At 39.9% G+C, this 14110-nt stretch overlaps 1 protein-coding gene across 3 annotated transcripts in view; it reads right to left on the bottom strand.

Annotated features, from left to right (window-relative positions):
* The window catches only part of trim2a (tripartite motif containing 2a), a 42879-nt gene extending 29392 nt beyond the window's left edge, over nt 1–13487 (bottom strand). For 2 of the 3 annotated variants that reach the window (XM_050044395.1, XM_050044399.1), the window contains exon 1: nt 502–668. The gene's annotated coding sequence lies outside the window, so the exon portion shown is untranslated. Of the gene's footprint in view, nt 1–501; nt 669–13347 lie in introns of those variants that run through there. The other variant, XM_050044396.1, reaches the window with a different exon arrangement.
* Between the last annotated feature and the right edge of the window lie 623 nt (nt 13488–14110).

Here is a 14110-nt window from a genome sequence, read left to right as displayed (position 1 = left end):
AGCTTGACTTTCTCCCAGCACATGTACAGTGCATCTTCTTGGCTTCAAGCCAGAGTAGCTGAGCATGACAAACAGGAAAGGGAAATGAAAGTAACTCAGATAATTTCTTGCGAGCTTACACCTGCACAAAAAAAACCCTTGCAGCACGTCTGCAGAATGTAAACACTGTGTATTTTGCTACAGTATGTGAACACCTGAGAACGTGTCTAGCTGGAACCTGTATTTCTTGTATTAGCAGGCAAGCTTTCCAGGGTAATAACCTGGCATTATTGAGGTATTTTTTAATAAGAATATTTTCCTGTTGCAGAAGCCAAACACACTGACAGTTCAAAAACACTGTTCTCTGTATAAGGACTCTCCCCAAAACAACATTAGTATGGCTTCACTCCTCCTTTAACAGTAAATCTTCCCTTGTTTTCCTTTCCTTATGTCCTTTTTCCATCTATTACTCACTCTCCCCAAGCCTCCTCTCCACCCTCAAATCCCAAACATCCCACTTACTTCAACTCCATGGCTGCTCTCCTCTCTTCTCCTCTCTGGGGTGAAAACAAACGCTGCTCTCTGTCACCTAATCCTTCTCATCTCTGATATAGTGTGTGCAGTGGGCAGAGAGGGGAGCGCATGTGAGAGGCCTGAGCTGTTACAATAATCCAAACAGACTGACGGGGAGCCACAGGGTGAGCAGAGATGGGAGAGGGAGGGCCCGCCGGTGGTGTAGAGGGAATGCAAGGACCAATCAGAGGGTTTAGTGAGGCTGGAGGAGGTGGGGCTTGAAGTTTGTGCTGCTCTTTAAACCCAGTGAGGGCAAGAGTCCCAGAGGCATGACGGAGGAGAAGTAGATAAGGAGTGACGGAGGACGGAAGATCTGACAGAGAGAGAAGAGAAACTGTCCAACAGGAGCCAAATTATTTCATTTGTCCGAACACTGACCCCGATACAATCGGCACAGAATGAGCTATGTCTTGGTGCTACATGCTTAATGCCTTTTTTCCATTTTTTAATAAAGATAAATTAAGCTGAACCCTCATGAGCACAATTTTATCTCCACTTCCAACAGAGGCCCCATGTGCACTCTGCTTTTCTCTGCAGCAAGCTGCAATGACATCATTTCTAAAAGCATACTTCCAAATCATTAATGCTAAAAACACAACTCTAAAAAGTTGAACACTGCCATAATCTACTGCAGAGTACAAAACAAACACAGTTTTAATATTGCCATTCTTGACTGCTGACACTGACGTGAGAGCTCAAGAATAACAACTGGCCAAAGTAATTGAAACAAGATGGTCCACGATTGAAAGCCACCCTAACAATCCTCTGAAAAATGATCTCAGCGCAGTCATAAACACAACATGATAGTTCAAATAAGGGAAACTGCAGTTACTTACTAGCTAAACAAGCAAGTTACTATCTGTCCTGTTTGCCCCGGGGGACTCTGTGCACTGAGGCAAAGCTGGTAAACAAGACGGAGATGATGCAACAAGATCAAAGACTACAACTCAGGAGAGACAAGAGGAAGAGAACTGCGCGACCCACAAGTTATAAAGCAAAACAATGCTTTCATTTGACTCTGTGCTCTGAGAAATATTAACATGTTTCTAGCTAGCAGCTTGGCTCTGCAGACTTAAAGGTGGCTTGGTCCGTCCAACGCTTCGGTCCAGACTAAAATATCTGAATAATTATTGGATGGATTGCTGTTAAATTTCACAAAGATATTTACTGTCTATTCCAATATCCATACTACCACACCATTTTGCAGTGTGCAAGCCAGCATGCTTCTCTGCCTATTCTGACCCACAATACTTTGCGCAGCGGAAGATACATTGACTGAGCCGCAGACAGATGACAGCTTGTTGACAGCTCATTTTGACAGCTGCCAGAAGCTGCACTGACAGATGACAACGCATTCAAGTAACTGAAAACCAGCTGAATAGTAATAGGAAAAGGATTTGTGTGAGCGAATAAAATAATCATAAAGATAACGAACAGCAGATATATTCAATGTTGTTAAAATAGTACTGGGTGTTAGAATCTATAATGTGTCGGTTATGACCTTAAAGTTAAAGCTATATAGCTTGCAAAGTAACAACAGCAGTCTCTAGGTTGCCCTCTGTCTCTGGCGAGCCCAGCAAATGGCTTTTTGTTGTACCTCCAAGTGATAACGTTAAAATCTGCTGCATTCTGATCCGCATACTTTCTCTTTTTGCAACAAATTTTGTGTAACCAGAGGTGGAGTTTTTCTGGTCTCAAGTAGCTTCTCTGATGGGATATATACAGTAATCAGAATCGACAGACCCTGTATTCCAAAGTGATGATTCTTCATTATCTCTTAAACTTTCCCAGAGAGGACTGTTGCTTTTAGGTTTGACAGCTACAAAGAAAATGCTAATACAGAGGTGGAAGCGCCCACATACACTCCACATTACTCAATGGGTTTCCCTACTGTATGACATAATATCTTTGGGACTCTCTATTGCTCAGTCAAATAGGGCCATGGTAAATAACATTGAAACTGTCAAGCTAAATCTACCCATATGAATCAGGTTGGTCATTATTCTGTGGCTCACTATGCTGAATGTGTTGATATCTGCATACGTATTCATGTAACTGTGTGGGCTTTATATGGATACGTATGGATACGTATGTATTTTTTTTAGTTAGTTTTTTGTATTTGCTCATTTTTTCATCTTACTTATCCTTGTATGTATTTTTTTTCCCTTCTCTTGTCACCATCACAGGTAGTCCTGACAGGGGAGGGAAGGGTTAGACAATACGTCAATATTTTTTCCTGGAGTTTCAACAATATGTATATATGATTTATTATTAATACTTTGTAAAGAAACTAAATAAAAAATTGATCACAAAAAAGTGTGCTACCAGCTGCAACTATACAAACAGGAAGGTCAATGTTCAAGCCGCAATGTTATGATGAAGTACCATGTCCAAACTGTATGTATACTCCATGCAACAGTACCTACTTTGAAGGGGCAGCTGCAGTACCTTCTCAAGGTAAAAAGAAAGAGTATGTGATACAGAACACAGGGTCAGTTTCCCCAGAGGATGCATCCTAATGACTTTGGTGATCCCCTGACTTTTCATCTAGCTCCATAATCAGCTCATTTTAATTCATCCAATACTTTATGTCTTAACACCTGCAAAAATGGCACTCCCACCTGCTGCAGCTGTAGTTTGTGTTTGGTGCTAACAAGCAACTGTTAGCATGCTAACATTGTAAACATCATATCAGCATATGAGCATGTTAACTTGCTGATGTTAGCTCAAGCACAGCTGTCCCTATAAGCACAGCCTAGAAGTGCACTTAATTATTTGTTGTTGTTAAACTATATTCTGTAAATTTTATTTATCATTTAAATTTTTTGTTGAGTGTTTGTGAATTTATCTTTAGCATGCTCTCTCTATCTTAATTTTTATTTAGTGTTATTTTAAATGTTTCCTGTGGAAATGAATTTGATGCACATCGCCTCTTTTGTACCTCCTGGGTTTCCGTAGCTCCATCTGCCTGCCCCTCACAGTGCCGTTTTGCATTGGTGGGGGAGCAGAGGTGCAGAAATAGGTGCCCAGAAGGCAGTTAATGTGTCATATTGTCTTCTGCAGGAGTGAATAAATGCCGGAAAACAATATCTTCGAGTCGTCATTTGTGCGTGCCCTGTCCACACATGTTAAATGAGCTCAAAGCACAGCTGTCCCTGAGCACAGCCTCACAAGAGCCTTAGAGCTGCAGACTCCTAGTCTTGTCTGAATTCAACACATTTCTTTGTGTTAATGTCTAAAAGGCAGTCGTACAAGAACTTTGCCTTCATAAAACAGTCTAAAACTGGCAAAATCATGTGCATCAAAGTGTGTTCTTGACCTTGGAAACAGCAGTTGATTAAACAATCTCACCACACGGTCCATTTAATAGTTGTTCTAGTGCACACATAAGGTGATTAATCACAGCAGCATTGAAAGGACTTATGTGCTCAAAAACAAATTGAGATTTGAACATCTACAATTTCACAATGACTGAACAAACGGTTCACTGAGGAAATGATCAAAAGCCCCAGAAAGGCTTTTTTCAACTGGCAAAATGTGAATTAAACTCAAGAACCATCAAGTCAAAGTCAAACAAGACAACAAATCAGACCTGACATTTGGATACTCTGCAGCACTACTGACTGGTTTTTGTCAGTTCCAAAAAAGTACTTAAGTTTGATACTCTGGTCTTTTTGCATTACGATTATAGACAACAGTGTTTACATTAGCATCTTGGTATTTAACTTTTGTGGACTTAAGTTCCAATATCCATCAACATGATATCAAAATGAGCATCCTGTTCAGACACCTGCTGCCAAGAGGGCAGGCCTCCCCTCATTGTTCCCACATTTTTCATACTTCCATCTTGGCAGAGAAACATAGGTGGTTCCACAATAACAAAATAACTCATTCTGTCTTCTGAGGCTGTACACAACCCAACATACACTTTCCTACAGGAGCACACACACACACACACACACACACACACACACACACATATAACACAGACATACAAATATACACCCGGAGAGTTTCCCCCTTTCTTGAAAGCTTTAATCTTGTTGGCAGGCCACAAACAATGTTTGTAGTAATTATCTAAATGCATCTGTTTTCCCTCTGTACATCCACTCCCACTTAACTGGATTACTTACAGCACAGAAAATGGCTTTGTAGGAACTAAAGGAAACTATGATTTAATTCTTTTTCAGCTTAGCTTTATATGATGTGACTTGCAATGGTTTACCCAAGTGAAGGGAAACCAGCTGAATATACCTCATAAAAGATCCAGAATTTGAATCCAGAGCTAAACTGCATTTCAGAGCTTCACCAATATACTGTATATGAAATTTTAGGGATGTACGACGTTGGATTTTTTGCCGATATCCAATATGCCAATATGTAACAACTCTTTTTATCTAACTGATACCAGTATCGACATATCCACTTTTTTCCCTACCTAAATTTCGTGATCATCAAGTCTCTTCTGCAGTGGAAATAACATCATATCATGCATGAATTCTCTTATCGTGATGGAGACATGAAATACAATGCTTTTTAGTGTATGCAATATTCATTCATTGTGCAGATGGTCTAAGAATAAGAACTGGAAAACAAGAAAATGAAAAACATTTTATATTAAAATAACAAACCAGTTACTAAGGACACACTGTAATGTGCTGTTCTGGGCTGACTAGGTACCAGTTTGTCAGAAGATAACTACAGGGAGTCCAATGGGACTGTAACCTACTATGTAGAAAATGAGACATTAGACCAACAGAGGTGAAAACAACAATAGGCCATCAAAATTGTTGGTGTTATTTTGACTATTGCTTCTCTCACTCCCCTCCAGCAAAGAAAACAAAGACAAATTGCTCGACCTGGATGCAAAATAACAGCCAGCGAGAGAGAACACAGAATAATCTGAAATGCAAACAGCCAGTCTGAATGACAAATACGAGGTTGGCATGATCACACAAACACAGTGTGCACACAGTCATTGGCTGCCATGAACTACCTGCTTTTGTTTGTTTGCAAATAAGACCAATTAGCTGAAACAAGTCATCAAAATCTGCGAAAGAAGCATCATCAGCCTATTTTTTTTTACACTTGTGCTAATTATTTGGGTGGGTCATGTTCCTTTTGTGCAGCGCTGATAAACCCTGCTGGCTGCTGCATGACATGCACATTAGATTATGAAGGCTTGTTAGAAAATGCATACACAAGTTCACACAGACGGAGCTGTGACAAAGAGCACAGGAGGTATTTGTAGCTACAGGGAGAAGTAGTCTGAAGGTTGATATACAAAAATGTATAGGCGCATAGAGAAGTAATCCCTCTCAATCATCATTTAAGACTGCCAAAGCAGTGTGCGTCCTCACTAAGACCAAGAAAGTAGATCCACACACTCCAGCTCTGAGGTCTTTACTCTGGCTTCCTGTTTCTCAGATTCTCCTGTTGGTTTATGAAGCATACGTGATTTAGGACCCAAATACATTTCTGACCTTCTGCTACAGTTTGAACCATCCAGACCTCTCAGGACTTCTGGGACAGGTCTGCTTTGTGTCCCCAGAGTCAAGAGTAAACATGGAGAAGCAGCATTTCGTTTTTATGCTCCATATATTTGGAACAAACTCCCGGAAAACTGCAGGTCAGCTGAAACTCTGTGTTCTTTTAAATCAAGGCTGAAAACTTTTCTTTTTACTGCTGCCTTTTATCAAATCAAATATTTATCATTGCTTACACTGCACTGTAACTTTTATTCTTGTATTTTATACCTGTCTTAGTATATTCTAACTTTGTATTTTTGCATTCTTTAATCAGTTGTTTTTCAATGTCCATTTATATTATGTTTCTTTTGCAGCTTGTCTTTATGCTTTTGATGTTTTATGTATAGAGTACTTTGAATTTCCTTGTTGCTGAATTGTGGTATATAAATAAACTTGCCTTGCCTGGTGACAGTGTGTTTATCTGCAGAGTATCTGACTCTGACTCTGCCTGTGACTGTGAGCAGCATGTATCCAAGAAAAAGCTGCAGCGCAGAAAAAAAAAAATACAGCAAGGCAAAACGCCAAGCGGAAAAACCTGAGGTTATCTTTCGCTTTCACTGGCAACACTGTTCACTGCTCAGTGGCCAACAATTCTTATATAATATGTCTTTAAAACAGATTTATGAGAACTCTCAAAATCCTAGCCATGGATTCAGATGTTATAAAGCTGGATCTAATAATGTGTTCACTTGTGTGGAATTAAATAGTCAACTGATCAACTAGCTGATCAACAGAAAATTAACAGCAATCTTGATGATCAATAAATTGTTTAAAAGCCTCAACAAAGTCATAGGTCTTTTCACTTAATCAACCTGATGACAGCTCCTCTCAGGACCATGTCGGTGTGCAGAACCTTTAAGTTATCAAATGCCAAACATCAGCTGCTTCAAGGTTCTTAAGTTTTGATGATTTGCTGCTTTTCTCTGTTGAATACTGAATATTTTTTGTTTTTGGATAGGTAAGATGATGTTACAGTGGGAGCTTGAGATGGCCATTTTTTAACAAATAGACATATCCTACATTATAGGACTGGTTCACCATTTTGGGAAATAGGCTACGCTTATTTCTTGCCAAGAGTTTGATGAGAAGATCGATACCACTTCCATGTTTGTGCGTTAAATATGGAGCTGGAGCCAGGACACAGTTAGCTTAGCTTAGCATAAAGACTGGAAACAGGGGGAAAGAGCTAACCTGAAGACTCAAAATAACAGCACGCACATCCAGAAATGATAAATACTGTGTGCTGGACAGAAGAACAAATACACAAACAGGTCCGCTCACCAGAACTGCTCCTTTTGCAAATTTTATTTGTATCACCACATGTGACGTTTCTGGCACCAGCCCTTCATCAGGGAAAGAGCTAGCCTGATCAACACCTCTGAAGCTCATTAAGAACAAGTTGCATCTAGTTTTATTTATTCCATCCAGAAACAGTCATGTGGCAACATATATTTTTGGTTTTAAGGGAATTACATGCTATATATACACACATTAAAATATCCGATGGTATCTACTGAGGAAACAACTTAAAGTAGTAGGCAAAAAGTAAAACAACAAAACAAGCTCTAGCATTGTAAATACAGTGCTAATGACTTTTTGGCTAACCATACTTATACCCCATACATGCATCACACTTGCAGTCTTTGCTACAGTTTGTGCAGCATCCATTGATTTAACAGCCGTCTCAGTGACAGAGCGCCCCTCCCTGAAAGGCGTCTTGTTGCTGTTGTTTAGCAGGAAACATTACGACCCTTAACACACAAACACAGTGTGGCTTCTCCAAATCCTTTACACTCAGACAGTCAGAGCTACGACTACTTGGTCAAGAGTCACTAAGCTGGCTGATGACCGATGCTAATCAATTAGCTTTAACCAGACAAACGTCGCTGTCGCTCACAGCAGAGTGTCCATTGATCCCGGGAGGTCAAAGGGTCACAGAGCAGTAAGCCTGCAGGGCCTTCAGTCACTGACCGTACAAGCTGAAGCAAAACATCAATACAACCACCAGGCCACATTTCCAATGGAATCAGATGTCTGTCTTTATCTGGGTAATTAAAAGCTCACCGTCACCTTAAAAAACATCAGTTGGAGGCAGATCTTCACAAACTTCATAAACTGAGTTACAAGTTTAATGGGTACACCCATTAAAGCTAATAAAACAGTCCTACTCGGGGCAATAGCTTGCTTGAAATGTTTTGATACTAGACCTGCATTGTGATACTGATATCAAATCAATACCTTACCGTCTTTGAGAAATATAAACTAGATATTTTCAACAAAACTTCACTAAAGAAGCCAAAGTTCTCAAATGTTAAATGTTGTCTAAAAACAAACCATACAAAAACTTATTACAAATGAAAAACTGTCTGATCAAAGACGTACCAAAGAGTATGAATCTGAGCACTGAGATAACACTTTAATGCTTAATCCTGCAAATACATTTCTGTCTATACCAAAAAGTACTGTGGTTTAATACCAGCACTAATCTAACCCTTTGTTAAGTTTGTAACGTTTAGTATTTGTTCACAGTCTGTCAGAGAAACCTTGATTTAAAGGATGAACTTTGATATTTTTTAACCTGGACCCTATTTTCCTTTGTTTTTGTGTTTGAGTGACGACTGGAGATAATTTCTGAAACTGGTCCAGTATTGAGAACAGAGAGAGAGCGCTTCAGCTGCAGCAGCTAAACAGGCTGTAATGTGATCCCTATGGGGAATTGCACACTGTCAATTTACATCCAATAAATGTGCTTGTTTTTGCCACTGACAGGCTCAGATTGTTAAAAGAGGTGTCTGACAACATGACGGAAAGGATCCTATTGTACAGAGACATTTTATCTTGCCTTTTGGTAATCCAGTCTATTTGTGTGTAACCAAGTGTCGCTCAAGGAGAGGTCTCGTTTTGAGATGTCTGATTTTTCCACATGGTCAAAATCAGCTAAATATTCAGCCATGATTCAAGTCTTTACGTAGACACTAAGCTACGCTTTCTGTACTCCAACACAACAAACTCTAGGGCTGTAACCGACTCAGAATTATGTCAGTTGAATCAGATTTGGCCAATACGGATATTTGACGATTCAATATTCTGTCCATATAAAGTTTTTAAGTTTGAATGAGGTTCAGCAGGACGTTCAGTGTGACAGCGGCATTCACTTAATATAGTAAACAAGCTCACTGCACTAACAACGCATTGGAAATGTGCATTTTTTGTTGACACTAGATATCAAACAAAAGCCAGACACTGTGTCATACTGAGCTGTAAATTCACCATTTCTGAGCAGAAGAGAGAAGATAATATTATCTCAGAGCCTAACAGTGAAAACGTTCCCCCCATCTGTGCCGCTGCATCATGTCTGCAGCTGTCTGTACCAAAAAGTAGCGTGGAAGTCGAGATCGCTCACTCAGCAGCAAAATCTGGGGACCAAAACATCACCAGAAGTGCTATGCACAGGACACTGACTAGTTTAAAAACAAACATCTCAGTCAACTGAGAGGTCTCAGACTGATGATTTGAATCTCCAACTTTTAGGAGGCAGCCTTAACAGCTACTCCCAGCACTCCTCTCTCCAAATGTCACTCATGTTTCCACTGTTCTTCCTGTAACATACATTCTCCTTGAGCAAGACTTGGTCACATTAACAAACACACCATCTAAAGGTAAGGAAAGTGTTTCATTTCCCTGTAGAGTATTTTCATCAATCTTTTCAGACCCTTATAAAAACCATCTCAGGCTGTCAGTGGAAAAAACAAGAACTTTCAATGGACGTAAACTGATGGTGCACAATTGCCCATAAGAATTCCATTGCATCATGTTTTGCAACTGTGGCTTCAACTGCAGTCTCTCCAAATACTGAGTCAATTTCAAAAGCGTTGTCTCCATTCGTCATTTAGACAAAATCATGGGAAAACAAGGTCCACAATGAAAAATACTTAAGTTTCCCTTTAACTCTAAAGTGACTTTTTAGACCATAGTTCATGGTGATGTTATATTGTACTGGAGTATTAACTGAACTGTTACAGACGACTGTACGTGTCAAGTTAAATAACTGATACCTCAGTGTATGTATGCAATCAGCCTCCACTGTGGAATCACTGTAAAAGCACCAGGTCCTCTCTTCAATGAGAAGCCTTGATGTTTTGACGAATTAGCCCGCGAATTTATATCACAGTCCAAATTTAGCATTACATCACTGCACTGAGTCATCTTAGTGCTTTTCTTGATTAGCATGAGAATACTCCACAGTTGCAGCGTTGCAGCTGCAGCACACTGTTCTGCAGTGATGGGAGAGTTATGCAGCCTTTACTGCATCATTCTCTACTTCCTGTTCCCAGAGTCACTTACTGCATTCAAACACCTCTGATGTCACAATGACTACAAAAACAGCTGCCGTAGAAAAACTACGGATCAGACATCAAAGGAGGACACACACACTCACACACACAGATAGAGGCAGACAGAGAGAGCAGGCAGATGTAATGAGACGTTAATCCACTTTTAGTTTATCTATGAGGAAGACTGGAGCCATCTAATGACTTGAATGTGGCTCGGTGATGTGCTGCAGAAACAATATTATGTAAAGACAAAGTGATGTTAACAGTGCTGCAACTAAACACCGTCATCCTATCAACTTATCACTGTAACTGAAAAATTATTCAACCTAAAAAATGTCAAAATGTATTTAAAATAATCACAGTTTAGACAATGTTACTTATGAATGAGTTCAAACAAAAAGATAAAGGAATAGTTTGACATTTGGGAAATGTGTTTAATGACTTTCTTGCCAAAAGTTGGATGAGAATGTACCACTGTAATGTCTGCCAGGGTGTAATAACATGTGGGGTGAGTTACCAGCAGAAGTGATAACCAGCAGTGCTGGTTGTGACACAAACGGCTAATGATAGGTACAGTAGCTTATGAACAAATACCATGAAATGTGATGTTATTGGTACACCTTCTGACATGCCTGTCTCTTGACTCACTGCCAGCCAGTCAGCATCTGTCATGTGGGGCAGTTTGTATTTTTCATGGTCAATATCATACAGTATCGGCTGGTTAAACACAGCAAATATTAATGTCTCTTCCACATATACTTCCTTGCTATCGGTTGAGGCTGCGACTTTGCCGATTTCAAATTCACCAAAGTTAATTCCAAAAGACGCAAAGATGCAAATATGCTTTGCAATCAGAAGAGAATGTTTTATTCATGCATTTGCTTGTACTGAATGGAAGTGAACGGCAGGCGAATATTCGCCAATGGTTATTTCACTCGTTTGACCGTACTGGAGCTACAACCAGGAGATTGGAAGCCGCATTGAAACCATAAATTTGTCATTTTTAGGTGCAGCCTGCAGCTCTGTAGCTTGCTCCGTCAGTTGGTCAGTCAGTTTGGTGTAAAAAAAAATCCCCACCAATTAGCGCCCACAGTTTTCATCCAAGGAGGCTGAGATTTGGCATGTAGGTCAAGTGTGTATGGATCAAGGTGTGTGTTTGCATTCGAAGGGAGCATAGTGATGGGAGTGGCTTATCACAAAAGGCGTGTAACTTCCAAAATGGATTCACAGACTTGCACAAGATTTGGTGGTAAGATTGGCCACGAGCCAAACGACAGCTGCATGAACACATGAATGCATGGTCGCAGTAACTCCAAACTCATTCTTGTTACATTATTGTTTGTGTACGAATAAAACAAACAAATTACAGGGCATTAACTGGTGAGATTTAACGGCAGCAGGCAGATACTTGAGCATGGGACAGAGCCAGGTTAGCTGTTTCCCAGCTGTTCTTTCAGCCTTGTCGCTGTCGCCAAGTACTTGCTTATGGGGTGATTGTTTGGTCTCTATTTTATATGAAAAGTTGCTTGAGATAACTTTTGTTATGATTTGGCACAATGTAAATAAAACTGTCTACTGTATGCTAAGTTGAGCTGCTGTTTGCAGCTCCATACTTTTATAAAAGGTGAAACAATTAGCCTGGTTCTCTCTAAAGTAAAACACAAACAAAACAAAAAAAACAAGTGGTATTGATCTTTTCTTGGTAAGTAAGTGAATGACAACAAATTTATCAGATTTTTAAAGTAGTTTCACGCCCCAGTGACGTATAAAGTGATCAGGTTTTTATCAGCTGGTGACAGTACTGCAGAAATAACAGAACAAAAATAAATTTACTGAATTATCATTATCATGAACATGAGCTGCGTGCTTCTTTTGAGGGATGTTTCTGGTGTGCAAATGAAATATGTAACTTTAACTGCTAGAGTTTTTATAAGCAAAGACACAAGGCTCTCCTGATGCTGTGCAGTATATTGATTGTACTGTTGAAAGCAAAATAGACTTTGTAATGTTTTATTGACGAGCATCGCCTGTTTTTCCTCCCTGTCAAGTCTGTACATCTTGCGCTTTACATGTTTTTCTATTTGAATATAAATATAAATATAAAAATAAATGAATTTTGCTAGCCTCACTGGTATCAAAGCAATCTGCGTCCTTGTTGTTTCCAAATAAATCAGACTCTTAGACCTTTTTCATAGCAGATATTTTGACTTGTTTTACCAGAAATAGCACAGGTGGAACAAAGAATATTATCATGGCTCTATTCCAGAAATTACAACAGCTGAAGTACAGCAAGTATTTATATTATTTCACCTGTGTTTAAGTCAAAATCTGTGCTGTGAGGAAGGTGTATTCAACTTAAATGTCAAATCTATGAGCACTTACTCACAAGTTTAACTACAAATGATAAAAATAATCACTATTATCTAAATATCTCTTTACAGTTGCAGCTACTTTCAGCTAATCTTCACATGCACCCTGAGAGCTGAAGATATAGTGTTCTGAAATTTAATACTGAGCCAATGCACATGAAACTATGTACCTAAAACATAAAACAACTGCACAAGATCCTGGTTGACTCATAGCTCAGTCAGTGCATCAGCAGGCACAGAGGTCCATTCAAGTTTTTACAGATTTAAGATGACACACACACATGCATGGGCCTGCTGCTTGTCATGCTGCAGACTTGTCCTGGGAATAAACCTGCAGCTGCTGCTGCTGTAAACCGATTATTTAACTCGTAAATTACCTCACAGGCAGTGCTGCACTTTACATGATTGCATGCATAATTTAATTTTGCGTTTTTAAGCATCTCCCATGTTGTGCATTAATCTAAGACTCTCACACAGAAACAACAGGGACAAAGTGTGGACACTGATTCAATCTCAACCCATGGTATCTGGAGAAACACATGCAGTAAGTTCCGATTCACTCACCTAAATGTTTCCTGATCTGCCGGTGTGGACGCTACAGTGACGCACGAGGATGCATCAGATGACGACGGTGATCCTTACTGGACTTTTCCCAGTTTAACTGCTGTGGTTGTCTCTCCCTGCACCGTCCTGCCTGCCTGCCTGCTGCTCTGCACACACACACACACACTCTCACACACACACACTCACTGAGACTGAGCTGAGAGTCGCCTCCACTCACTTCCACCTCACTTATTAAAGGGATCCGCCGACAATAAAAGGGAAAGGCACCCGCAGCCGGATGCAGGCAGAGCTGATCCAGTCATCAATATTACATTCACGTGTAAAAATAGCCTCGTATCCATGCATTATTTCTGCTTCTCCCTCCAGTGGTTACACAGCCTGTTTTCTGTTATGTCATGTGTTGTACTCAGGAAAAATACTGAATGTTTCCTACTTATACAACATCAGGGTTACTCAACAAACATTAATAATATTTATAAGATAAACTGAATGAAGGTGGCAAATCCAACCACAGCAGCCCTGCACAGGTCAGGTGTACGCAGGGGTGTTTCTAGGATTTGAAGACATTTGGGGCTCAGTGTGAATGTCCCTCTGGTGGGTCCTCCTCCAGCTCTTTTTTTTAATTACAAACAAGCTCCCCTGAAATACTTTTATTGCACTCTGGCACCTTATTTACATTCAAAGTGCATAAAAAAATCCTAGTGTGAATTTATTTATTTTTATTGTGAATTAGAAAATGGTCGTCGGGTCACCCGGCGTCCAG

Source organism: Epinephelus moara, chromosome 5 (genome assembly GCF_006386435.1).
Source record: "Epinephelus moara isolate mb chromosome 5, YSFRI_EMoa_1.0, whole genome shotgun sequence".
Taxonomy (NCBI): domain Eukaryota; kingdom Metazoa; phylum Chordata; class Actinopteri; order Perciformes; family Serranidae; genus Epinephelus; species Epinephelus moara.
The sequence above is the reverse complement of the archived record's forward strand: the minus strand, read 5'-3'. Positions and strand labels throughout refer to the sequence as shown.